The 27,522-nt window shown below is 40.3% G+C and overlaps 1 long non-coding RNA gene across 2 annotated transcripts; it reads right to left on the reverse strand.

Annotated features, from left to right (window-relative positions):
* Positions 1-2,048: 2,048 nt before the first annotated feature.
* On the reverse strand, positions 2,049-25,139 carry LOC105479153 (uncharacterized). 2 transcript variants are annotated; one of them, XR_985717.3, is made up of 5 exons: positions 25,002-25,139; positions 22,375-22,444; positions 18,784-18,838; positions 2,940-3,002; positions 2,049-2,801 (listed from the first exon to the last, which is right to left on the reverse strand). It is a non-coding gene; the product is annotated as an uncharacterized lncRNA (long non-coding RNA). The 2 variants fall into 2 exon arrangements; XR_985716.3 differs by lacking the exon at positions 22,375-22,444.
* Between the last annotated feature and the right edge of the window lie 2,383 nt (positions 25,140-27,522).

Genomic DNA, 27,522 nt, shown 5'->3' on the forward strand with positions numbered 1-27,522 from the left:
TAATTTGGTCCATTACAGAGGGCTAGAAACTACAAGCAAGCTATTACCAATTCTTAGGTTATAATATGGTCTTGGAACTGAAACACAGGTCAGTTGCTAGCTGCACAAAGTTCAATTAACAAGAGTAAGGTCTAGTATAATGAAAGTGATTTATTCCAAAGCTAGCTTTACTTTTGGAGCAGAAAGCAGACACTTGTAGAAGGCAGAGGAGGAAGTGAGCAAGGTGGGTGTCTGTTAGCTAGCTTGGTGTCTTATCTTCTGAGCAGTTGAGTTGACATTTGTGGGCAGAGATAAGTTGTAACTAGGTAGTGAGAGAGTAGTGGGTGTATGCTTTTGACTGTTATCTCTCGAGATAACCTCCTGGTGAGTGGGAGTTCCACAGAGGGCATGCTTTGGTTTGTAAATTGACTGTTAACTCTTGAGAGTTCTGTCTTGGAGCACATGTTGAACTTGCCATGTAGAGTATCTGGTGAATGGGGAGGTAAAAGGTAAAAGGCTATATTTGTATTTCTTTTTATATTTTTATTTTTTTGGAGACGGAGTTTCTCTCTTGTCGCCCAGGCTGGAGTGCAATGGCATGATCTCAGCTCACTGCAACCTCTGTCACCCAGGTTCAAGTGATTTCTCCTGCCTCAGCCTCCCAAGTAGCTGGGATTACAGGCGCCCACCACCAAGCCTGGCTAATTTTAATGTTTATATTTTTAGTAAAGATGGGGTTTTACTACATTGACCAGGCTGGTCTCAAACTCCTGACCTCAGGTGAACCATCTGCCTTGGCCTCCCAAAGTGCTGGGATTATAGGTGTGAGCCATTATGCCAAGCCTTTTTTTCTTTTTTTTTTTTTTTTGACACAGGATCTCTCTATCACCCATTCTGGAGCATGGTGGTGTGATCACAGCTCACTGCAGCCTTGACTTCCCAGACTCAAGCAATACTCCCACCTCAGCCTCTTGAGTAGATGGGACCACAGGCTTGTACAACCTTGTGTTGCTAATTTTTTAATATTTTTTTGAGGGAAAGGGTCTCCTGGGCAACATAATGAGACCCTTTCCCTATAAAAAATAAAAAGTTGTTCCTCCTGCCTTGGCCTCCCAAAATGTTGTGATTACAGCTGTGAGCCACTGTGCCCAGCTCTATATTTGCATTTCTAAAGGGCTAAGTAGGAAGTGGAGAATCAGATTAAAAAAGGATAAGAAAAGATAAGAACAGATAAAAAAAGAATTAAACTATATCTTAGAAAAATGGGACTACTCAGTTACAAATCTCCATTGCCAAGTTCAATTCCATTTTTATGGGATTTGGACACCATATTCATTCTGGCTACTTCCTGCTAAAATGGGTCATAGTCATTGGGAATCAGAATGGAAGAGGTCTACTTGGAGTTGGAAATATTCATGAGTACTCAGACTTACAGATGTTTGTTGGAGCAATATGGTGCAAGGTCTCCAGAGTCCCTGGGAAAGCATGTCTTGCATTCCCACACAGAGGGTGCAACAGCAGTAAACACTACAACAGAGGGATATGCCTATCCCTGCAATTAATTAAGGCCAGTGTTACAAGCAGCTTTTGCCACCAGGATGGTCCTGTCCCAGATTTGGATAGTAACCACTGGTCTAGGGACAATGTGGGGTCAGACATAGCTTCGATTTGTTGGTGCATATCTCTTAGGGCTATCTGAGACATTTCCCAAATTATCTGGGATGTATACATAGCAATTGGTCTTAATTATCATGCAGGATCCCCACTGCCAATTGTAACCGGATATGATGACAGGTTAGCTAAATATATATTTAGCAGGCTACAGAAAGTATGAATACCCATGAAGGTAGTCATAAGCCCTGTCTAGTTCTTGAGAATGGACCGGTTTAGGCAAATACCTGCACCTCCTCCAGGAGGTGGCATTGTAGATGGGCTAGGCTTCTGCATGTAATGAAGGCAAACAGATTTTTAATAAGAGGCATTTCTATGGAAACAGAAGAGAAATACATCTTAACATTTGGAACAGTCTATCCAGATGTTAGACTCAAAGCGTCTTTAAGTTACAGAGGATTCAGTGACAGTCTGAAATGTTTTTCTTACCTGTACTACAAGGAATAATGAATAATGTAGTAGTAATTTCATTGAGACCATATTAGCAAAATGGAAGGAAAAATTGAAAGCATTAACTTGGGACTTGTGGCCTGGAAAGAATTCAGGATTTAATCCAAATTTCAAAAATATAATAAAAACTCAGAAACAATGGACAAGGCTGGAATCTAACAGGAGGGGTACTATGATCTTTTTCTGACACAATTTTTCTCCAGTGTCCATGTTTACTAAAGATAAGTTGTAGTAGGACAAATTTATTTGCAGAATTAAGTTTTTGTCTTGTTATACTTGGTCTGAGTATTTGCATAAAATGCAGCAAGAACAATTATTTGCCATATAGGCTGTTTTTAAAATTTACTTTGCTGAACTTTGATCCATAAGGAATTTTAGGTTAGATTTTTTTTAAGCCTAAAGCCCAGCCACAGATTTATCTGTGCCCGGAAATACTTATATGAATTTGAGTGAATTCCTACCCTCTTGAGGTGCCAAAATAACTTTGAGCCCCTGGGCCTATCAGAAAAATGACATTCGTTACTTACCACAGATCAGGAAACCCTGCACAGAGACTGTGTAGACAAGGTGTGAAGCCAGTTTTCCTAAGGGGCTTTTTATTGGCTGTATAAGTCAACTTTGATTCCTTAGTCTGTTTCTATCTGAAAGTATGCCATTCCAGTCAGAGGCTTGGTAAAATAACCAGTTTCTCCAATGGTGCCCTGTCACAAAAGAAAACAGATTCTTATTGAACTTATGCAAATAAGTGTACTCCCATAAATTAAGTATACTTACAAATAATTTTCAAATTCTGGGGAAATCAGGTAGAGAGAAAGAAATACACTCCAATTTCTGCTCACAAGAATTTACTTTATCCAACTGTTAAAAGCTGCAAATAACTTGAAAGAAGGGTTTTCTCAACTCTGAAAAACAAAATAAAAAGAGTAATCAAATGTTTTAAACAAAAAGTGATAGAAGATTACTTCAATCTTTTGTTATTTCAGTGCATGCAATTAACTCCTGTGCTGTTCAATATGGAATCAGCAATCCTCATGAATATATCAGTTTTCCGTGAGAGTCCTGGAAGCTTTTCTCTCTATTCAGTCCAATGGGACAGTCTCTAAAGTTATCAGAAACCTATATTTAAGAGTACTCCTCAGAGTTCAATAGCTGATTATAAACTGCCCTATGAAAGGATCAAAGTAAAACCACCATTGTGGATGGTGAAAGTCTTAGAACAGCCATGGTTAAAGACATAATTGACTAGAAATTTTGGTTACTTTTATGGCATACAACAATTTTACATAATAATCACTACTGACAACATATTAAGATATATCAGAATCATAAGAATCTCATGCAAGTTTGGAACACATACTGATAACACATTTATATAAATATAATCTAAAGAAGGTTAAACACCATTTCATATTTCACAATGCTTTCTGTATGATTTTAATAGCCAAATCAAATATGTCTCTTTTGGACTTTAGGGTACTGAATATTTAAAAGGAATAACCAGAGCAAAAAAAGGCTTAATTTAGAAATTAACCTTGGAAAGTTTGTCAAATATTAAATGTTTAAACACTTGATATTACAAAATGGAATTCCAGGTCTTTCTAAGGAAAAGGGAAAAATCTTTGCTCATTGATAGAGGGTAGACACAGCTTTCCAAAAAAAAAACCCAATAAAGACAGCATGAGGCCAACTAAATCTGTCTCTATTCTCTTCCCTTTTTTTCTTCTGTCACTTGTTCAAAAGGCAAACAAAAAGCTTTTGTTATCCTTTAATGTTACATGAAAATTCGGTTCAAAAGAGAAAGCTGGCCGGGTGCAGTGGCTCACACCTGTAATCCCAGCACTTTGGGTAACGGAGGAGGGCAGATCACTTGAGGCCAGGAGTTCGAGACCAGCCTGGCCAATATGGCAAAACCTCATGTGAACTCCAAATACCTGAGACAGGTCTCAGTTAATTTAGAAAGTTTATTTTGCCAAGGTTGGGGATGTACACCCATGACACAGCCTGAGGGTCCTGATGACATGTGCCCAAGGTGGTCAGGGAACAGGTTGGTTAGGGAACATTTTAGGAATACATGAGACATCAATCAGTATATGTAAGATGTACATTGGTTCCATCCAGAAATGTGGGACAATTCAAGCAGGGAGGAGGCTTCCAGGTCACAGGTAGGTGAGAGACAAATGGTTGCATTATTTTGAGTTTCTGATTCGCCTTTCCAAAGGAGACAATCAGATATGCCTTTATCTCAATGAGCAGAGGGATGACTTTGAATAGGAAACCAAATGGGAGGCAGGTTTGCCCTAAGCAGTTCCCAGCTTGACTTTTCCCTTTAGCTTAGTGATTTGGGGGCCCTAAAATTTATTTTCCTTTCACATTTCCCCCCTTTTTAAAAATCTTTTGGAGAAAGCATTATATAAGAAAATGAGCCTCTGGTCTCAGGTTTTTTCTGATCTCTCATGGCTAGGATGGTTTATTCTTAGAGTTATTAGGAAAGCTCATTTTTAGCAGGTTAAGTCTCATGTCGTATGAAGAGAAAATAAGGGGAGGAAGGGAGAAAAACAACAACAAACAAAAGAACAATCCTGGAAAATAATATAGGCCACATTACTCTGAAGTCCATACATTAGTAGGCAGTTATGAAAGTGGCTTACATGTGCAAATAAGTTGCTGTTATTTTCTACTGAAGTTTAAGTTGTCTAGATTCAGTTTGCAGGGATTTAAGAAAACATAGCTTAGTTTTCAGAGATTTAAAATTAGGAAAAATGGAGGGTGAAGGAAAAGGAAGGAGAAAAAAATTGAAAACATTGTTTTCGAGACTTGTAGCCAGGAAAAATTAGAATTCAGACCATACTGTAGAAAATAATAAAAAATGAAAAACATTAGGCAAAACTAGAATCTAACAACAGGTGTACTATAGTTTTTGAAACATAATTTTTCTCTCTCTAGTTTCCCAGTTTTACTAAAGAGAAATCATGGTAGGACCAATTTGCTTTATTATACTTGGCCAGATTATTTGTATAAAATGCAGCAAGAAAGGCCAGGTGCAGTGGCTCATGCCTGTAATCCCAGCACTTTGGGAGGCCGAGGCGGGCAGATCACTAGGTCAGGAGATTGAGACCAGCCTGGCTAATATGGTGAAACCCTGTCTCTACTAAAAATACAAAAAATTAGCTAGGCGTGGTGGCACATGCCTATAGTCCCAGCTACTCGGGAGGGTTAGGTGGGAGAATTGCTTGAACCTGAATTGCTTGACAGGCAGAGGTTGCAGTGAGCTGAGACAGCACCACTGCACTCCAGCCTGGGTGGCAGAATGAGACTCTGTCTCAAAAAAAAAGATGCAGCAAGAATTTTTTTTTTTTTTTTTTTTTTTTGAGATGGAATCTCGCTCTGTCACCCAGCCTGGAGTGCAATGGCATGGTCTCAGCTCACTGCAACCTCCACCTCCTGGGTTCAAGCAATTCTCCTGCCTCAGCCTCCCAATTAGCTGGGACTACAGGTGTGTGCCACTATGCCTGGCAAATTTTAAAAATATTTTTATTAGAGATGGGGTTTCACTATGTTGGCCAGGCTGGTCTCGAACTCCTAATCTCGTGATTCTGCCCACCTCGGCCTCCCAAAGTCCTGAGATTACAGGTGTAAGCCACCACACCTGTCTAAGAATAATTATTTTTTACATAGGCTTTTAAAATTGGCTTTGATGGAACTTTGTTGCATAGAAGGAATCTCAGATAAGACTTTTTAAAACCAAGCCCAGCCATGGATTTGTATCATCAAATACCTATGAGTTGGGTGAATTTTTCCCCTTTTGAGGTCCTGAGATAAACTGGGGCTCCTGGGCTGTCAGAAAGTGACATTCCTTACTTACCACAGGTCAGGAACCCTCTACAGGGACTGTGTAGACAAAGTATGAGGCCAATTTTCCCAAGGCACTTTTATTGGCTCTATAAGTCAAGTTTGATTCCTTACAGGAATGCACACCATTCCAGTCAAAGCCTTGGTAAAATCGCCAGTTTCCCCAATTGTGTCCTATTTCATTTACAAATGAAAACAGATTCTTACTGCACTTACGCAAATAACAATATTGCCATAAGTTAAGAATGCTCAGAAATACTTTCCAAATTCTGGAGAAATCTGGTAGAGAGAAATATGCTCCAAATTTTTTTCATAGAAATATATTTAATTGTTAAAAGCTGTCAATAGGCTAGGCGTGGTGGTTCACACCTGTAATCCCAGCACTCTGGGAGGATGAGGCATGTGGATCGCCTGAGGTTAGGAGTTTGAGACCAGCCTAACTAACATGGAGAAACCCTATCTCTACTAAACATACAAAGTTAGCCAGGTGTGGTGGCACATGCCATAATCCCAGCTACTTGGGAGACTGAGGCAGAAGAATTGCTTGAACTAGGGAGGCAGAGGTTGTGGTGAGCCAAGATTGTGCCACTGCACTGCAGCCTGGGCAAAAGGAGCAAAACTGTAAAAAAAAAAAAAAAAAAAAAAAAAAAAAAAGCTGTCAATAGCTCAAAAGAAAAGTTTCCTTGACTCTGAAAAACAAAAGGATCAGCAACATTTTAAGCAAAAAAGTCAAAAAGATTACTTCAGTCTTCTTTTACTTCAGTCCATGCAGTTAATTCCTATTCTGCTTGATATTCATGAACATTTCAGCTCTCCATGAGTCCTGAAAGTTTTTTTTCTATTCTGATGTCACAATCTTCAAAGTTATCAGAAACCTGCATTCAAGAGCACCTGTTTGAGTTTTATAGCTGATTATCAAACCACCTTCTAAAGAGGACCTAAACAAGATAATAATTGTTTGTGGATGACAAAAAGTTTTAGGGCAACCATAGTCAAAGACACAATTGACAAGGAAATTTGTTGCCCCTGTGGCACACAATAATTTAACATAACAATTATAATTATTATGATAATGTACACTAAGTCATATCAGAATTATAGGAGTTTCCCCACAATTTTAGAACATATACCAATAACATATTTATACAAATACAGCCAAAAGAAAACCAAATAACATTTCATATTTGACAATGCTTTCCGTATAATTTTTATACCAAATAAGCCAAATATATCATTTTTGGGCTTTAGGAAATCTAATATCTTAAAGGATTAATTAGATCAGAAAAACACAATTTATAATTTGATTTTGGAAAGTTTGTCAAATATCAAAGGTTTAAAACACTTGATATCACAAAATAGAATCACAGATCATTGTAAAATAAGTCATTCATTTAATCAAAGTGATAACTCAAGGATTTCAACAAAAGACAAAAACCTTAATTCTTTGAGAAAGGAGACTTAATTTTCCAAACGATAAGCCCTAATAAAAACAGAATGAAGCCAATTAAATTTGCTTTCCAAAATTTTATAAACAACGTATAAAATTTTAATATTGACCATAAGATACAACTTCCATAATCCTTTTATAAGCTTTATAACATTTATTAAGGAGTTGGTTAATGCTTCAAGAAAACTTTGTCAATCTGACACAGGGGCCTATATGCTTGCATCAGTGTCTTGCATCAGTGTGCCTTTGACATTAATCATTAATTTATAGAAAAACTGAACTTATTTTATCTCTCAAATTGGCCCTCACAATCTCACACACTCACCTCTTCTGCAACAGCCTGTGGGTCTGAGGAGTTGAATAGCTTTACTTTCTGGCCCTATGTCTCAGGAATCCTTTTATTTTGATTGACATCTTCTACCAGGCCTGAAGATAAGGCTTTAATTACTGTCAGGGTTTTAAATTTAGCAGGACTTGGTGTCCTTTCTAGACCCAGGAGTCAAAGCCCTGTAATTGAATGTCACAACGACTTTAAAAGTACATAAAGAAAGATACACAGATGCAATAACCTTAATTTTAAAAATGTTTATCACAGTTTTTTTTCTAAGCAAACCAAAACTTAATAATAGTGGCATAGAAAATAATTTGATAAAACGTAAAATCTTTTAGGCCAGTTACCAAAAAGCAAAAGAAAAGACCTTCTGCAGTGTGCAGAATATTCTGTTGGAAGAAAACCTTTCCTTTAGACCTTTAAGAAAACATTGTTAGTATCAGGCCACAACAAATATAACTAGAGGGGAAAAAAATTTATATGAGCTGAAAATGAGTTGAAGAAGAGCATTTCTATTTCATGCCTTTTAGAAGGGGAGAGAAAACCAAAAATGGTGAGATGCAATAAAAGTTGAACTTTGAGTTTAAAAAAATTAAAATCACTTATAATTTATGAGTAAATCAATCTCTTAAGAAAATTTTATTGTTGTAATCAACTCTTTAGTGTATAAGTGATTTTTAAAACCCAATCTCTAGAAAGACCATTGTAATTTCCCTTTAATTACAGACAACTTGATCATATAAGTTTTTGTTGTTGTCGTTGTTGTTTTAAATAAATCCTCTTATTGTGACTTACACAGACCATCCATAACATGCTTGGACTTTCTGGTTTGTTCTGAACATCCCTCTTTCTTAAACGGTCATTTTATTCTAGGACTGAATTTACCATACAAGATTATTTATCATATAAAATGATTTCTCTTTAAGCTTTCTTACCAAAAACTACCTCTTTCTATAACTTTCTTTACGTCTCTTTTATTTCCTTGTTCCCTTTACCTTGTGTTATACATAACCTTTAAATAAGCTTTGAATTAGACACGAATTGTTCACCTTTTTAAAAAGGACACTTTTTGTTTTTTTTTTTTTTTTGAGATGGAGTCTCAGTCTGTCACCCTGGCTGGAGTGCAATGACGTGGTCTCTGCTCACTGCAACCTCCGCCTCCCAGGTTCAATCGATTCTCCTGCCTCAGCCTCTCGAGTAGCTGGGACTATAGGCACATGCCACCACACCTGGCTAATTTTTGTATTTTTAGTAGAGAGGGGGTTTCACTATGTTGGCCAGGCTGGTCTCGATCTCCTGACCTCCTGATCCACCTGCCTCGGTCTCCCAAACTGCTGGGATTACAGGCGTGAGCCACTGTGCCCAACCAAAAGGACACTCATTTTTTTTAAAGAAAGGATGAGGTTTTCCTACAATATATATTTTTACTGAAATATCTATTATTTAATTTAATATGCCTTTAGATTCTAAATTATGAGAAGTTTGTCTACAAGTATTTATCCCATTACGTTTACCTAATTATTTTATTTTAATTGTTTAGATTATTTATGAAAACTGTGATTGTCATCATTTAAACTTATGAAACTTGCCATTGCAAAATTATAACTGAGATAGTGAAAAAGACATGACCTGAGTCCATCTTGTTTCTAACCTCTAAGCTGTCCTTGTTCATTCCTGGGCATAAGTCGAATTCACTTTGGGAGAAACATAGTTTATAGTTAAGCTTTGAAACAAAGATGATAAAAGTTCTTTCCCAAACGAACCACCTTACTGCCTGTGGACTGCATTGCCTAAAACCACAAGATTAGAAGTTATGGTAATTTTACTAAATAATTCAAGATGTAGCTGTTTTCATTAAACTAATATCAATGTATTATTTATTGAAAATTACACAAGCAGCCAAGCACAGTGGCTCATGCCTGTAATCTCAGAACTTTGGGAGGCTGAGGTTGACGGATCACCTGAGGTCGGGAATTTGAGACCAGCCTGACCAACATGGAGAAACCCTGTCTCTACTAAAAATACAAAATGAGCCATGCATGGTGGCACATGCCTGTAATCCCAGCTACTCGGGAGGCTGAGGCAGGAGAATCACTTGAACCTGGGAGGTGGAGGTTGCTGAGAGCCAAGATCGTGCCATTGCACTCCAGCCTGGGCAACAAGAGTTAAACTGTCTCAAAAAAAAAAAAAAAAAAAAATTACACAAGAAAAGATCATTTTGTTTTGGGCTGGATTTATAGTTTTATAACCCCTGTGCTAAATTTCGACACCTTATTGTATTTGCCAGGGAGAAGTATGATATTGCTTGATCAATAAATGCAAACAAAAATGTTTGCTGGCAATTCTTAAGACATTTCTAATATTACTTTACCAATAATTTTAAAGCTAACTTATTTATTAAAGATTTTCTTAAGTTACATAAACTTGAAAGAGCAATTGACTAGTCTTTCCTTTTTTCTGAAAAATTATTTGATTTTAGTGCTTTTATTTTTCTTTAAGCCAATTAATTAGACCTCTTTTCTATATTTTTGGAAGCAAAACGTTGTGTACACAATACATAAAGACAAAACTGTATTAGGCATACAGATGGAAGTACATCTTAAAGATTCCTAAGATCGCCATTTTTTTTCCCTATCTTAGACTTGTAAACTCTTCATAACCTGTTTCATTACCCTGGCAGTTGTCAGCTAAATAGCTGTAAATCTGCGTATTGAAGGAAACAACTCTTAGATGAAAAATCAGATAGCAAAATTTACATCTCAAGTTACAGAGAGATAAAGTCTGGTGGTGCTAGAGGGAGATTAAAGATGGATGCCAAATCAAACATAAAATTATTGAAATCTATCATAAGATTGTACGAGAAGCACAATTTTATTTAGATAGGGACTACCTATCTTTTAACTGGATCTCTGAGCTCTAGGCAGAGTACACACTGAATTCTTGGTCTCCAAAAAGGGAGAATTATTATGAGGCTAGACCATGTGATGTTTTTACAGCGCACTTAAAAAGTTTTTTTAAACATAGACATTTCTAAGTGTCTAAACTACGCTCTTCCTTAAAAGTCCAAGAGTAGTCTCTGTTGCAATAACTATTTTAGTCAATAAATCAGGTGACACAATACAAAAGCAAGCAGTTTAAGGGCTGAGACAAACTTGTCTGTTTACACTCTTGGGGTTCCATAAGGAAAAAGGAAAAATATGTTTCTCCCTCAAAGGGAGTTTGGTGACTTCTCCATTTTCTTTAAGGAACCTCAGGCTATTATAAACTATTCTAGGTCCCTCATGCAGCAGAGGGTACAAGAGAAAGGAGAGACAGCAGAAACAAATGAAGAAAACAGAATTCAGTCAACTAAGAAAAACTTTTGTTCAAAGAGGAAAAAAGACAAAGTCGTAGGAGAAAAAAACAAAAACAAAAACGTGAGGACCTTTTAAATACAAACACACACACATGCACACATATACACAAACATCTTGGATGTTAGCTTTTAATTAAGCTGACTTTTTACCATGAACTCCTTTAAAAGAACCTTTTTAAATCTCATTACCATATTTCAACTAGGACAAATTGCTGCTATTAAGGGAGGAGACCACCCCTCATGTTGTCTTATGCCCAATTTCTGCCTCCAAAGAAAAAAGAAGTAAAAGCTAAAAGGCAGAAATGAAATCCGCAGAGCTGCGCCCTGGGCCTGGTAGCTAAAAATCAACCCCTGACTTAGCTGCTTGTGTTATCTATAGATTCCAGACATTGTATGAAAAAGCATCGTGAAAATCCCTGTCCTGTTCTGTTCTGATTACAGATGCATGCAGCCCCCAGTCATGTACTCCCTGCTTGCTCAATCGAACACGACCCTTTCACATGGACCCCCTTAGAGTTGTAAGCCCTTAAAAGGGACAGGAATTGCTCACTCGAGGAGCTCAGTTTTTTGAGATGTAAGTCTGCCGATGCTTCCGGCCAAACAAAGCCCTTTCCTTCCTCAACTCGGTGTCTGGAGGGTTTTGTCTGTGGCTCGTCCTGCTACATTTCTTGGTGCCCCGACCAGGAAGCGAGGTGATTAGTGGATGGTCGAGGCAGCCCCTTAGGCGGCTTAGGCCTGCCCTGTGGAGCATCCCTGTGGGGGACTCCAGACAGCTTTAGCAACATGAATCCTGAGAGCGCTCCCGGGTAGGCAATTGTCCTGGTGGAACACCTCACCAGAGCAGTGCACGGTAGGGCCCCGTGGAGGATCCACGCAGTGGCTGAACACCGAGAAGGAATTGGCGCTTGGAGTCCGGACATCTGGAACACGGTAAGATGGGTCTTGGAACTTGCCCACTCCATCTGAGTGGAAGCGTGGCCTGATCACCCACAGCATGCCTTTATCAGCAACTTGGTTTTGGTTTTGATTTTGACTAGATTTGTACTGTTTTGGTTTAGATTTCGGTATTGACTTTTGGTTTTGAACTGTTTTGGCTTTGATTTCGGTTCTGACTTGGCTCAAATTGCTTGATGAATGAGTAACTCCTTATCCATGCTTTGGTTTTAGTGTGAATTGCTTGGTGAGTGAGTGGAGTGAGGGACTTTTTGCCCCCTTTTCCCTTTCCTCTTTGTGATAAGAGTGTTGTTCTGTCTTCAGAGAGGAAAATGAGTAAAACACAAAGTAAGCCTACCCCATTAGGAATGATGTTAAAGAATTTCAAGAAAGGATTCAATGGGGACTATGGAATTGCTATCACACCTGGAAAGCTTAAGGCTTTGTGTGAGATAGATTGGCCAGCATTAGAGGTGGGATGGCCATCACAAGGAAGCCTAGACAGGTCCCTAGTTTCAAAGGTATGGCACAAAGTAACTGGTAAATCAGGACACCCAGATCAGTTTCCATACATAGATACTTGGTTGCAGCTGGTTTTAGACCCCCTACAGTGGTTAAGAGGACAGGCAGCAGTAGTACTAGTGGCAAAGGGACAGACAGCCAAGGAAGAAAGAGTAGCTCCACTCCCGCCGGTCCCTCCCCTAGAGGAAGAGGAAGGAGAGAGGAGAACAGCTGCATAAGCGGCTGGCAGAGGCAAGGAAAGACCAGCAGAGAGAAGAGAGAGAGAGAGAGAGAGGAGAGAAAGAGAGAGAGGGGAAAGAGAGAGAGAGCTAAAAGAGAGAGAGAGAGGAAAGAGAGAGGAAAAGAGGCAAAGAGAAAAGGAAGAGAGAGAGAGGAGAGACAGAGGGACAAAGAGGGAGTCAAAGAGAGAAAGAGAGAGGCAGAGAGAGAAAGGAAGAGACAGAGACAGAAAGTCAAAGAGAGAAAGAAAGAGAGAGAGAGACACACACACACACACAAGTAGTTAAGAAAAAAGCAGTGTATCCTATTCCTTTAAAAGCCAAGGTAAATTTAGAACCTATAATTGATAATTAAAGGTGTTCTCCATGACCATATAACACTCCAATACTACTTTGTTGTCAGTATAAACAAGGGCGTAGCCTGGAAGGACTGAAACCACTGACAACCCGTAGCCTTCCTATCAAAATTCCTTAACCCAGTAACCCACAGATGGCCCAAATACATTCAACCTGTAGTGGCAATGGTTTTGCTAACAGAAAAAAGTAGAAAAATAACTTTTAAAGGAAACCTCACTGTGAGCACACCTCACCAGTTCAGAATTATCCTAAGTTTAAAAAAAAAGAGAGAGAGAGAGAAAGGCGGGGGAGAATTTACGTGAAAAAATGTTATATAGTAAACTCTTGTCGTAAAATAAATTAACTGATTGTTTAAAGAAAGGGATGTTTGCAATAAGTCAGAAAGTTGAGATATGTTGAAGAATTGTCTGTGAAAGTTGTGAAAGAAGAAAAAAAAAGTGTGTTATAAAAAAGGAATTTATGCAAGAAATGTTGTATAATTGAAAAGTAATTAGGCCTCCTAAATGTAAAACTACTGAAGAAAAAGTTTATGTGCAAAGTGTATAAGAAAAGTAAAATATACTTTTAGTAAAAGGATTATAAGGAGGCATAAAAATGTGGATATTTACCTACATTAAAACGTTAAAAAAATTTTGCTTTGAAGGTTTAAGGAAGTTTTAAAATGTTAATTGTAAAGGAAATTCTGTGTGTAAACATATTGGCTAGAGTTAAAGGGGCATCATCCAGTTTTTCTGTGAACTGGACATTAAAATAAATACACAACAGGTTTTTCTTAAAGCACTAACCTGCTCTTTAACAAAAATTATAAAAGGCTAAAAAGAGTCTATAAAAATCTTACCTTATGGTCAGACATTAAAAATTGAATAAATATGTCTACAAAGTTTTATTAAAACTAAGTTTAACATTAATAACACACTAATATAAAGGTGAAATTTAGCTTACCTGGTATGAAAATCATATAGAAAGCATTGTCAAATATAAAATGTTGTTTGGCTTTCTTTGGTCTAAAAACTAGTAAAAATAGGTGCTAAAGGAAATTTCTCAGTAAGAAGGCACCAAGAACTATAAAGTCTGCTGCCGATGTCCCCACGTTTAAAACAAAAGGTCAATTTCTTAGAAATTATATACTTGGTTTATCTTCCACTTTCCTTTCCCTCACAACTAAAAGTCTTTTAGCACATGTACCACCCCTAGAATTTCCAGTAAAACAGCACCAGCCTGAAGATTATGTTCTCATCAAAGGGTGAAAGAAGAAAAACTCGAGCCAGCCTGGGAAGGACCCTACCTTGTGCTGCTAACCACTGAGACTGCTGTTTGTACAGTGAAAAAGGGATGGACTCATCATACCCTGGTCAAGGAAGTGCCACCCCCTCCAGAGTCGTGGGCCATAGTCACAGGAGAAAACCCAACCAAACTAAAGCTAAGAAAAATTTAACTCTTTCATCTATTCTATTACTCTTTCTTCTTTCCTCGCTCTATTGCTGAACATCTAGTTATTAACACAACCAAGTGAATTTCATCTCAAACTATTGCATTTAATGCTTGCCTTGTTATACCCTGTGGGGTCTTGCCAAGTCAAAGACAGCTCTCTGCTTCAGAAAAGTACCTCTGTCTCTCCTGACTCTACTCAGACTGGGCATTAGTAAATTGGGACCATTTAATCTGGGGAGATTTTGATAAAGACCCCGGTGTCAACCAGGAGTCTTGCCCCCCGATGTAGAGCTTTTATGCCATGGTTGGTCCAACATTCTGTGGACCACTAAAGAGCAAGGATGGGCTGCCCCAACCAGTTTTTGTAATTTCCTAAAACCATACATTCATTTTACTAGAGGATTATAGACGTTAAAGACTTAAAACAAACTGGCAATTAAGACAGGATACCAAGATGCAAATGCCTTATTGGAATGGATCAAATATTCTGTCCACACATTAAACAAAAGTGATTGTTATGCTCGTGCATATGGCAGGCCAGAGGCCCAAATTGTCTGCTTTCCACTAAGGTGGTCCTCCAGTCGACCAAGCGTGGGCTGCATGGTAGCTCTTTTCCAGAATTCTACAGCCTGGAGTAATAAGTCATGCCAAACTCTCTCTCTGCTATATCCTGAAGTTCAGCACCCTGCGGATCAGCCCCTGAGGGCCATCCAGCTTCCGTCTCCCAACACTAAGTTCATTTCATGTCTCTCACAACAGGGAGGAAACTCAGCATTCCTTGGAGACTTGAAGGGATGCAGTGAGCTTAAGAACTTTCGAGAGCTTACCAATAAGTCAGCCCTTGTTCATCCCCAAGCAGATGTGTGGTGGTATTGTGATGGACCTTTACTGGACACTCTGCCGAATAACTGGAGTGGCACTTGTGCTTTAGTCCAATTGGCTATCTGTTTTGCCCTGGCATTTCATCAGCAGGAGGACAGGTGATAGAAAAAGCATGGATCTGGTTATCAGATGGAAGAATAGCCATGCCACAACTGCTAGGAGCCTCAGTCGTACTGGCTGTGCATGGGACCACCCACTTGGCCAAGAGTCTCTTAAAAAGTTGTTAGGCTGGTACTTCTACATCTCACATCTGTCAGCCCTTGCCAAAACAGTGGTGCAGCAGTGTGTCACCTGCCAGCAGCACAATGCTAGGCAAGTGCTGCCCGGCATATAGGCTTATGGAGCAGCCCCCTTTGAAGACTCCCAGGTAGACTTCACCAAGATGCCCAAGTGTGGAGATCTCATCCCTAGGTTTGGACTGCCCTTACAAATCGGCTTGGACAACGGGTTGGCATTTGTGGCTGACTTGGTACAGAAGACAGCAAAGGTGATCGGGTATGGATCAAGGATTGGAATGTAGCCCCCTTGCAACTATGATGGAAAGGACCCCAGACTGTCATCTTGACCACTCCCACAGCCATGAAAGTAGAAGGAATCCCAGCCTGGATCCACCACAGTCATGTGAAACCCGCAGCACCTGAGACCTGGGAGGCGAGACCAAGCCCAGACAATTCTTGCAAAGTGACTCTGAAGAAGACGACAAGTCCTGCTTCAGTCAGACCTGGAAGCTGACTGGTCCACACACAGCCGAAGTATGAGGAAACTCACTGTGGGACTTATTTTCCTTAAATTTTGGATTTGCACAGTAAGGACTTCAACTGACCTTCCTCAAACTGGGGACTGTTCCCAGTGTATACATCAGCTCACTGAGATAGGGCAAAAAGTTAAAAGTGTCTTTTTGTTCTATAGTTATAAATGTGCTGGAACTCTAAAAGGGACTTGTTTGTATAATGTCACCCAGTACAAGGTATGTAGCCCAGAAAGTGACCAGGCTGATGTGTGTTGTAACCCATCTGAGCCCCCTATGGTCACAGTTTTTGAAGTAAGATTAAGAACAATCACCTGGTGGGGTCTAAACTGTACTAAGAAGAATCCATTTAGTAAGTTTCCTAAGTTGCAAACTGTTTGGGCTCATCCAGAGACTGGACAGCTCCAGCTGGACTATACTGGATATGCAGGTATAGAGCCCACACCAAGCTACCTGACCAATGGGCAGGTGGTTGTGTCGTTAGCACCATTAAGCCATCCTTTTTCCTACTGCTCATAAAAACAGGTGAGCTCCTAGGCTTCCCTGTCTGTGCTTCCCACAAAAAGAGGAGCATAGCTGTAGGCGATTGGAAAAATGACAAGTGGCCCCTTGAAAGAATCATACAGTACTATGGATCTGCCACATGGGCACAAGACGGCTTGTAAGGATACTAAACCCCCATCTACATGCTCAACTGGATTATACAGTTACAAGCTGTCTTAGAAATAATCACTAATGAAACTGGCAGAGCTTTGACTGTTTTAGCCTGGCAAGAAACCTTGATAAGAAATGCCATTTATCAGAATAGATTAGCCCTAGACAACTTGTTAGCAGCTGAAAGAGGGGTTTGTGGGAAATTTAACCTTACTAATTGCTGTCTACACACAGATGATCAAAGGCAAGTAGTTGAAGACATAGAGATATGACAAAACTGGCACATGTGCCTGTGCAAGTGTGACATGGATTTGATCCTGGGGCCATGTTTGGAAAATGGTTCCCAGCACTAGGAAGTTTTAAAATTCTTATAGTAGGAATTATAATAGTAATAGGAACCTGCTTACTACTCCCTTGTTTGCTACCTGTACTCCTTCAAATGATAAAAAGCTTCATCACTACCTTAGTTAACCAAAATGCGTGAGCACAAGTATACTATATGAATCACTATCGATCTGTCTTGCAAGAAAACATGGGTAGTGAGGATGAAAGTGAGAACTCCCACTAATGAGTGAAGTTCTCAAAGGGGGGAATAAGGAAGGACACCACCCCTCATATTGTCTTATGCCCAAATTTCTGCCTTTAAAGAAAAAAGAAGTAAAAACTAAAAGGCAGAAATGAAATCCACAGGCAGACAGCCTGACGCTGTGCCCTGGGCCTGGTGGTTAAAAGCAGTCCCTGACTTAACTGCTTGTGTTATCTATAGATTACAGACATTGTATGGAAAAGCATCGTGAAAATCCCTTTCCTGTTCTGTTGCATTCTGATTACCGGTGCATGCAGCCCCCAGTCATGTACTCCCTGCTTGCTCAATCGATTACAGCCCTCTCACACAGACCCCCTTAGAGTTGTAAGCCCTTAAAAAGGACAGGAATTGCTCACTCAAGGAGCTCAGTTTTTTGAGACATAAGTCTGCCAACATTCCCGGCCAAATAAAACCCTTTCCTTCCTCAACTTGGTGTCTGAGGGGTTTTTTCTGTGGCTTGTCCTGCTACACTATTAATATTTATGATATACCAAGTATCGAACTAGAAAGGGCTTCATTTAGGATCCAAACCCAGGCTGTCATGGTAGGAAAAAATAACGCAGAGCCCTTAGCTATGGAACTTCAGCATGGTGCAACAGTCATTGCTCTTTCAGTTCAGTCTGGCTAACAAAAACGTGGCCTCGTTATGTAAATAAAGCTTCTTAAGTAGTCAAAAGCAAAAATCTTTATTTTTTTCCTTTTGCTGGCTGTTTTTCTTCCCCACCACACTACCTCTTTGTGTGTGGCAGGGGGAGTGCAGGAGCGGGGGAATTTAGTCATTTCAGGGGCCTTGTTCCCTGTAATTTGGAACTTTCCTTTGGATTTGATCAAGTCAAATAGAGTTGATCAAACCCAATGGGAAAAAGACGGAAACAACAACAAAAACAGAAACAAACAAGCAAACAACAACAACAACAGTTAAACAAAGCAAACGATGGCACAATTTATTATTGTTTTTTTAAAATTTTTATATTTTTTGAGATGGTGTCTCACCCTGTTGCCCAGGCTGGAGTGCAATGGCGCCATCTTGGCTCACTGCAACCTCCACCTCCCAGGTTCAAACAGTTTTCCTGCCTCAGCCTCCTGAGTCACTGGGATTACAGGCACCTGCCAACACACCCAGTTAATTTTTGTATTTTTAGCAGAGACAGGGTTTCACCATGCTGGCCAGGCTGGTACCGAACTCCTGACCTTGTGATCTGCCTGCCTCAGCATCCCAAAGTGCTGGGATTACAGTCGTGAGCCACCATGCCTGGCCCATGATACTACAACTTATATGATCACTGAGTGCTCTAATGGTAACGAGAAATTAAGACCAGCTGCTTGTTAATCTTAACTTTAGCCAAGACAAACCCAATTCAGTTACTTACCTAGAGATGGGTCTCAGGCTGGAGACTGCCTCCAAAGAGGCATTCTTTTGAGTTTCTGAGAAGCAGGAAAAAAACTTAAATTAGTCTTCCCTGTTGGAAGTGAGTTCAAACTCCAGAAAGGAGTTACCTGCCTTCCATTGTCATGGACACAGGAAAAACTTGCCTTCCTTTCGTTGGAATCAAGTTAAACTCCCCCCACCAAAAAAAAAAAAAAAAAAAAAAAGGAATTGTACAGCAAAATAAAGTTTAGATTTGGGGACATCAGGGATTCTCTGGAGGGGATGCTTCTGGGCCTCAGCAAACTGTCCTATTGGTTTGTCCATAAAGATCACTCAAGCTGGCTGGGTGCAGTGGCTTATGCCTGTAATCCCAGCACTTTGGGAGGCTGAGGCAGGCAGATCACGAGGTCAGGAGTTCGAGACCTCCTGGCCAACATGGTGAAACCCCGTATCTACTTAAAATACAAAAATTATCTGGGTGTGGTAGCAGGCACTTGTAATTCCACCTACTTGGCAGGCTGAGGCAGGAGAATTGTTTGAACCTGAGAGGCAAAGGTTGCAGTGAGCTGGGATTGCGCCATTGCACTCCAGCTTGGGTGATGGGGCGAGACTCTGTCTCAAAATCAAAAAACAAAGAAAAAGATAGCTCAAGCTGCTACCAAATACTGATAGGAGACTTGTCAAAGGTCAGGGGCACCTCCACTTAGAATCCCTTTATGGTTGCCAAAATCTGAACACCGAATATCTGAGACAGGTCTCAGTTAATTTAGAAAGTTTATTTTGCCAAGGTTGAGGACATGCACTCATGACAGCCTCAGGAGGCCCTGACTACATTTGCCCAAGGTGGTCAGGGCACAACTTGGTTTTATACATTTTAGGGAGATATGAGACATCAATCAATATATGCAAGATGTACATTGGTTCCATCCAGAAAGATGGGACAACTCAAGCAGGGAGGAGGCTTCCAGGTCACAGGTAGGTAAGAGACAAATGGTTGCATTATTTTGAGTTTCTGATTAGCCTTTCCAAAGGAGACAATCAGATATGCATTTATCTCGATGAGCAGAGGGATGACTTTGAATACTAAATAAAATGGGAGGCAGGTTTGCCCTAAGCAGTTCCCAGCTTGACTTTTCCCTTTAGCTTAGTGATTTGGAGCCCCAAGGTTTATTTTCCTTTGACACCCATCTTTACTAAAAACACAAAAATTGGCTAGGTGTGATGGTACATGCCTGTAATCTCAACTACTTGGGTGACTGAGGCATAAGAACCGCTTGCACCCAGGAGGTGGAGGTTGCAGTGAGCTGAGATCACACCAGCCTACACTCCAGCCTGGGCTAGTGAGACCCTGTCTTAGAGAGAGAGAGATAAAGCCAAATTTCACCTTTGCATTAGAATCCTGTTAGTGTTAAACCCAATTCTTAATAAAACCTTATAAATAAATCTATTTAATCTTAATTAGTTTGACCATAAGGTAAGATTTTTCATAACCTTCTATAATCCTTTTCAATTTTCTGTTAAATAATAGGCCAATTCTCAAACACACATTATTATTTAAACACATGGACCCAGGTTCTGGCTCTACATCAGTGTGCTTTTATGTTTAAATTACGGAAAAACTAAGTAATCGCCTTCAAATCTTAGCCAACTTGCTCATACCCACAGAATTTTCTTTATAAGATCAATCTTTCACAAATCTTTCACAACTTGTTTAAACCTTTAGTTTTGTCCTGTTACCCTTTTAGGTTAGGACAATCCTTTAAAAGCTCTGAACTAGAAAAAATTACATTTCTACAATAAAAACTGTATTTTCATGCTTTCTTATAGCCTTTTGCCAAAAGCACATTCTACTTTCCTTATACATCTTGCATGTAAAACTTTCTCCAGTAATCTCAAGTACATGTTACAAGGTTAACTCTCAGCAACTCTTATTTTTGGCGAAAGATCTGGTATGTAAGCCATTCAAGACAGAAAATCAGAAGCTGTTCATAAAGGGGGAAAGAATCAACAAATGGCAAAAGTCCCACAACTGTCAACCCAGAAAGGGCTTATTCCCAAGGCCAGGAACTAAACCTAGGCCACCAGTGTGAAAGTGCAAAACCTTAGCTGCTGAACTATAGCACACAGTGACTGCTATTGCTTTTCCCAGAATGAGTCTAGAGCAGTTATTTTTGAGCTTGCAAAAGATTTTAAGTATTCAAGAGAATTAAGTCTAGACATGACATTATCATGTGCCCTTTTTAGACCGAAGAGTCAAAGCCCTGTAAATTTAACATCACAAGGACTTTAAAAACAATACAGAAAGTTACATGGATGCAATAACCTTTTCAAGTCCATAATTTGAATTAACTTTCAGATAACCTTTGAATTAGACAAAACTATTCTGTTTCTCAATAAGAACACATCTTCTTTGGCATAGTTTATACGAACTTAGGAAGTAAGAAATTTTCAACTGCCTATCAGATGTTAGCATTTTATAGATGAGAACCATTCCACAATCTTTTGGAACATATTTTCCATCTAATAATGCTTTTTAAATTAATTGATTTTTTTTTGAGACTGTGTCTCACTCTGTCACCCCGGCTGGAGTGCATTGGCATGATCACGGCTCAAGGCAGCCTTGACTTCCTGGGCTCCAGCAATCCTCCCACCTCAGCCTCCTGGGTGCCTGGCTAATTTTTACATTTATGATATAAAATATAAAAATATAGTATATTTTGATAGTATAATTTTGATATAAAATATATAATATAATATAATATAATATAATACAATATAATATAGAGGCAGGGTTTCACCATGTTTTCCAGGCTGGTCTCAAACTCCTGAGCTCAAGCAATCCACCTGCCTTGACCTCTCAAAGTGCTGAGATTACAGGCATAGCCACTGTGCCTGGCCATAACCCTTTTTTAAAAATTGCAAATGACCCAGACATCCCATAAGCATCCAAAATGATTTTAAGATTTAAAATTTTATAAAAAAAGCTTACTTACAAGCATTTATCTCGTTTATATGTACCCATTCTTTCCATTTTTCACTGTTTATTTAGATTATTTACGAAAACTGAGATATCATACAAAGGTGGTCATTATTTAAAGTTATTTCCCTGCTAAGCATTTTTAAAGCTTTGTGAACATCAGGTGTTTATCCAAATAAGAAACTTAAAGTTAAACATATGGGCATTTTGTCAATAACTCAGAAGATTTAGTTGTTTTCTTTAAACAATATTAAATGTCTTGTTTATAAAAAAATTACACAAACAAAATCATTCTGGTCTGGCCTGGGTTTATAGTTTTATAGTTTTTATGTCAAACGCTGACACCTAGTAATATCTGGCAGAGATAAATGTGAAACCTCTTGATCAGTAAATCCAAACAAAAATATATATTGACAATTCTAAAGGCATTTCTAATATTATTTTACTGCTAATTTTAGAGCCATCTTATTTATTAAAGTTTCACTTAAGTCACATGAACTTGGAAAGCATTTGGGCTTATTAATTTATGAGTATTCCTTTAAGCCAATTTGGTACCTTGTGGCCACAACACGTAACAACATATATATATGTACCTATAAACACATACTTACGTACCCATATAAAGCAGGCAGAAGAGAAAACAGAAGAAGAGACAGCCTGGTCAGCTTTTGTGTAGAAGCCAGGTCTTATAAGCAGGGTGTGAGGAAGAAAGGAGGGGAAGAAAAAAAGAACATGAATGAAAGGAAATTCCAGAGCCTTCCAGCCATTACACAGTGCAAGGAGTACCCCCACCATTCTTGCTTATCTTCCATAGCAAAGGAATCAGGGCCCATACACAAAGTCATGCATTCATATATGCAAACAGTGTGCTTCCAAATGAGTCCCCAGGGAAGAGGGCTGGGTGAGGTCCTGAATCCTTCTCCCCAGTTCCAAATGGTTCCATGGGCCAGTGAGTCCAATCTAAGCAAACCCCTGTGGTCCACAAATACAAACAAATACAAATGCATAAAATGTCAGATGGTGGCACTATTAGCAAGTAGGGCAGGACCCCAGTGACACCCCAAAAGTGGCAGAGGGTGATTGGTTGCACTTTCAACTAACTCATCCACTTCCAAATTTTGCTGGCTGTTCAGAAGTCACTTCCTGATTAAAGAATGCAACCCAACCTATCTATAGTCTTGGCAAAGTATTACTTTGAATCTAAAGCCTTTACATCCCACTACCAATCTGTAGAAATTACACAACACAGAGAAACATATTGAAATGCACCATAATTATGCAGTCAACAAATTTCAGAATTCAGGTTGTGTGAAACTCTACAGGTAAAATGCCCTGTATTCTTCATAATCAGCAGAAAAACTGCAAGGCAATGAAAGTGATGGAGGAGGGAAAACTGTGCATTGAAAGAGGCTTAAAAGACATACCATTAGGGCAGGCACGGTGGCTCACGCCTGTAATCCCAGCACTTTGGGAGGCCGAAGTGGGCGGATCACTTGAAGTCAGGAGTTCGAGACCAGCCTGGCCAACATGGTGAGACCCCTGTCTCTACTAAAAATACAAAAATTAACCAGTCCTGGTGGTGTGTGCCTGTACTCCCAGCTAATTGGGAGGCTGAGGCAGGAGAATTGCTTGAACCTGGGAGACAGTGGTTGCAGTGAGCCGAGATCACACCACTGCACTCCAGCCTGGATGACAGAGGGAGACTCTGTCTCAAAAAAAAAAAAAAAGACACGCCTTAAAAAAAATACTGTTTTAGAATGCATTCAGGTTATACAATCTTAAAGAAACATCAAGAAGCGATTAAGTCACAATGGTGGTTACTTTTGGAGGAAGGGAGTGGACTGTGTTAGGAACATGGCAGAAGGTGGGACTTCTGGGGTGGCCAGAAGAGTTTTATTTCTTGGTCAAATTAGTAGTTACGTGGGTGTCAACCTAATCAAAATTCACAAAACTACATTTGTATGATTTTTCTGTATCTGCACTTTATTTTACAATTAAAAGTTTAAAATGAATTTTTATTTTTATTTCTATTTTGAGACAGAGTCTCACTCTGTCACCCAGACTGGAGTGCAGTGGCATGATCTCAGCTCATTGCAACCTCCGCCTCCCAGGTTCAAGTGACCCTCAAACCTCAGCCTCCCCAGTAGCTGAGATTACAGGCACATACCACCATATCCAGCTAATTTTTATATTTTTTGGTAGAGATGGGGTTTTGCCATGTTGGCCACGGTAGTCTCGAACTCCTGACCCAGGTGATCTGCCCGCTTCAGTCTCCCAAAGTGCTGGGATTGCAGGTGTCAGCCACATGCCCAGCCTAAACTGATTTTTTTTTTTTTTTAATTTGTTGAGACAGGGTCTCACTCTGTCACCCAGGCTGGAGTGCAGTGGTACGATCTAGGCTCACTGCAACCTCTGCCTCCCGGGTTCAAGTGATTCTTCTGCCTCAGCCTCCCAAATAGCTGGGACTACAGGCGTGTGCCACCACGCCCAGCTAATATTTGTATTTTTAGTAGAGACAGGGTTTTACCATGTTGGCCAGGCTGGTCTCAAACTCCTGGCCTCAAGTGATCCACCAGCCTCAGCCTCCTAAGTGCTGGGATTACAGGCGTGAGCCACTGCACCTGGCCTAAAGCAAGATTTTATAGACAACTTTATGCCAGTAAATTGGAGAATTTAGACGAAAATCAACAAATTTCTAGAAAAATTAAAACTGATACAAATTTTTATAACTTATGAGAAATTGCATCTATAGTTAACCTTTCATTAAAGAAAACTCCATGGATAAATGGCTTTTTATACTAATTCTAGGCCTGACACAGTGGCTCACACCTGTAATCCCAGCACTTTGGGAGGCCGAGGCGGGCAGATCACCTGAGGTCAGGGGTTTGAGACTAGCCTGGCCAACATGATGAAACCCCGTCTCTACTAAAAATACAAAAATTAGTGAGGCGTGGTGGTAGGCACCTATCATCCTAGCTACTCAGGAGGCTGAGACAGGAGAATCACTGGAACCTGGGAGGCAGAGGTTGCAGTGAGCCCAGATCGCGCCATTGCCCTCCTGCCTGGGTGACAGACTCCCGCCTGGGTGACAGAGTGATACTGTCTCAAAAACAAACAAACAAACAAACAAACAAACAAACAAACAAACCAAAAACCAAAAAACTAATTCTACTTATATGAGGAGTAAGTAATACCTACTTTGCCCAATCCCTTCCAAAGGAAGTAAAAGAGGGAGTACTTACCAAATCATTTTCTATTCCTCCTTTTCCAAGCAAGAAAACCCAACTCATGAAGTGTCTTAAACCTTTCATTCTTTGCTGGTTCCATAGACTCATGGACTTTTCACAAACAATCTCTCCATTCATCAGACCTCATCCTTTAGTGCCTCATCACATTCTGTTCCCATTTCTCCACTTCCATATGCATAACCTTTTTGCCACATTTCCTTTCTCTCAAATCAAAACAGACCAGATGTTTCAGTCAGCGCATAACTATTAGGATGCAAATTTGTGTAAGAGGTCAGCTAACTGCTGAGTCTCAGTCCTCCAGGATACCTAACCAATTTTGGTGGGGATGTACATAGTGGAGGTCAGAGGCTACCCTTCATGACTGAAAGGCTGATTCCTTTTCAATTCACCAACAAACTGCTACCTGCATTTATTTTTATTTTTTATATTGAGACAAGGTCTCACTCTGTTGCCCAGGCTGGAGTGCAGTGGCATGAACATGGCTCACTGCAGCCTCAACCTCATGGACTCAAGGCATCCTCCCACCTCAGCCTCCCTAGTAGCTGGGACCAGAAGCATACATCACCACTCCTGGGTAATTTTTTAGATTTTGGAGAGATGAGGTGCCACTATGTTGCCCAGGCTAGTCTCAAACTCCTGGGCTTAAGTGTTTACCCACCTTGACCTCCCAAAGTGCTGGGACTACATATGTAAGCCACCACATCTTGGCAGCTTCCATTCTCCTGGGCATCAGGACTCTATCACTCTGGCTATCTCTAGTCTCTTCAGCTGTCTACTAAACTCTTTTTCAACCGGCCCACATTAGGAGGATTTAATGAAAGTCTTAAACCATACTTTTTGTGGATTCATCAATGCTGAATTGTAGTACCTGGCAGGAGAATTTATAACTGTGATAAGCAAACTGCTATCACTGCTTTTCCTGGAATTATAAAGGGAGACTGAGCTTGGGGCAACCTGAGTGATTTCAGAGACATGCGATTTCTCATAGGTGGCGAGGAGGGAAAATGCTCAGTCTGTGACAGATGCTTTCCTGTGTTTGAGACAGCAATAGTAGCCAGTCCCTATCCTGAAGTGTGGGTAGTGGGAGGATGCCTAGTGTTGCTTGGATATTGAATGTCTCTGTTCCACTGAAGTATAGAGTGGTACCTCCTCTTCATCCTCTTCCAAATCTGAGAGGTGAAAGACAGCATCCCCAGGTGATTGGGTAAAACCTTTAGTGACAATACCAGGTTTTGGGGTCAAGAACAGTTCTCAAGTTCAATTAAACAAGCCATTGCCAACGATGCAGTTTGTGATCCTTTGAGGGGCTTGGCTTGGAATTTTTCTGGCATAAAACCTGGAAGGGATTGGCACTACTGAGGCCTGTGATCCCTACCTGGTCGGTGCAGAGAAGGCAAAGCTGTCTGTGGCCAGGCCCTTCTTTCTGGCCATTCAGAATCTCCATCTTCTGTTTCCATTCTTCAGCAAGACTAAGGCAGCAGCAGAACTAACTCTAAGACAATATAGACCACGTTTTAAAGATACTTAGCTACAATGAGAAGAGAGAAGAGGGAGGTATGAAAGGGGATAGTTTGTTTATTAATGAGGTAGTGGATCAAGTTCAAAGACGGTATGAGGGACCAACAGAGGAGAAGTTCGAGACTGAAGAGAGCTGGGATAACCAACTGAGTAAGTGTCCCAGGGTGGGATCAGCAAGGAGATGTGTGGGAGATGGAATCCAGAGCACGATGGTAGGATCTGCTTCTTACTTCCCCCTCCCCACCACATTCTGTTTTAGATAACGAAAGCTTCCCTTAAGCAAACCAGACTAAAGGGAAACCAAGGATGGCCATGTATGCCTTAATATTTCTTTATATTTCAGGCTGGCTTTTGCACTTTGCTGCAAACTGACTCACACAGTCAGAAGGCCTTACCTCCTCCATGTGAAAACGGAGAGTTCAATTTGCATGCTGCTGCCTTTGCCAAGCCTTCCTGTCTTATGTCCCCTCCCAGTTCCAGTGGCCCTCCCTCCTCCCCTACAGCAGTCCCACTGCCCACCCATACTGTGGTACTGTCTGCCTGGAGCCTGAGGTCTTGCCTGCTCTGTTCCCCAACTGAGCTTCCCCTGCAGGGCGGAGAGGTCCTTCTCACCTAGCATCCTACTGAGGACCTGCCACGGAGTAGGTATTTAATGAATGCTTCCCAATTCCGATGAAAAGAAATACATTCCATTAAGTTATTGATTTCAAATTGAAATGTTATCATTAATTGTGGGAGGCAACCCTGACTTCTTAGGCCCAATCCTCTCCTGTAGGTCTCCTAGAGAAAGACATGATTGGGAAGAAGAAGGGGTTTGATAGCCCAGCCTTCCCTCTCTTCCCTTGGCTGCTCAGCAGAGCTGCCTCTTGAGAAATGCTGAGCTGCCTGCCAACCTGTGCAGCCTGTCAGCTCCCATCTGCCAGCCCCATCTGCTCTTCCCCAGCCACACTGCTGTTCGCTGCTGCTGCTGGGCCCTCTCTCATCATCTCTGGCTCAG

This window comes from Macaca nemestrina, chromosome 1 (assembly GCF_043159975.1).
Source record: "Macaca nemestrina isolate mMacNem1 chromosome 1, mMacNem.hap1, whole genome shotgun sequence".
NCBI lineage: Eukaryota > Metazoa > Chordata > Mammalia > Primates > Cercopithecidae > Macaca > Macaca nemestrina.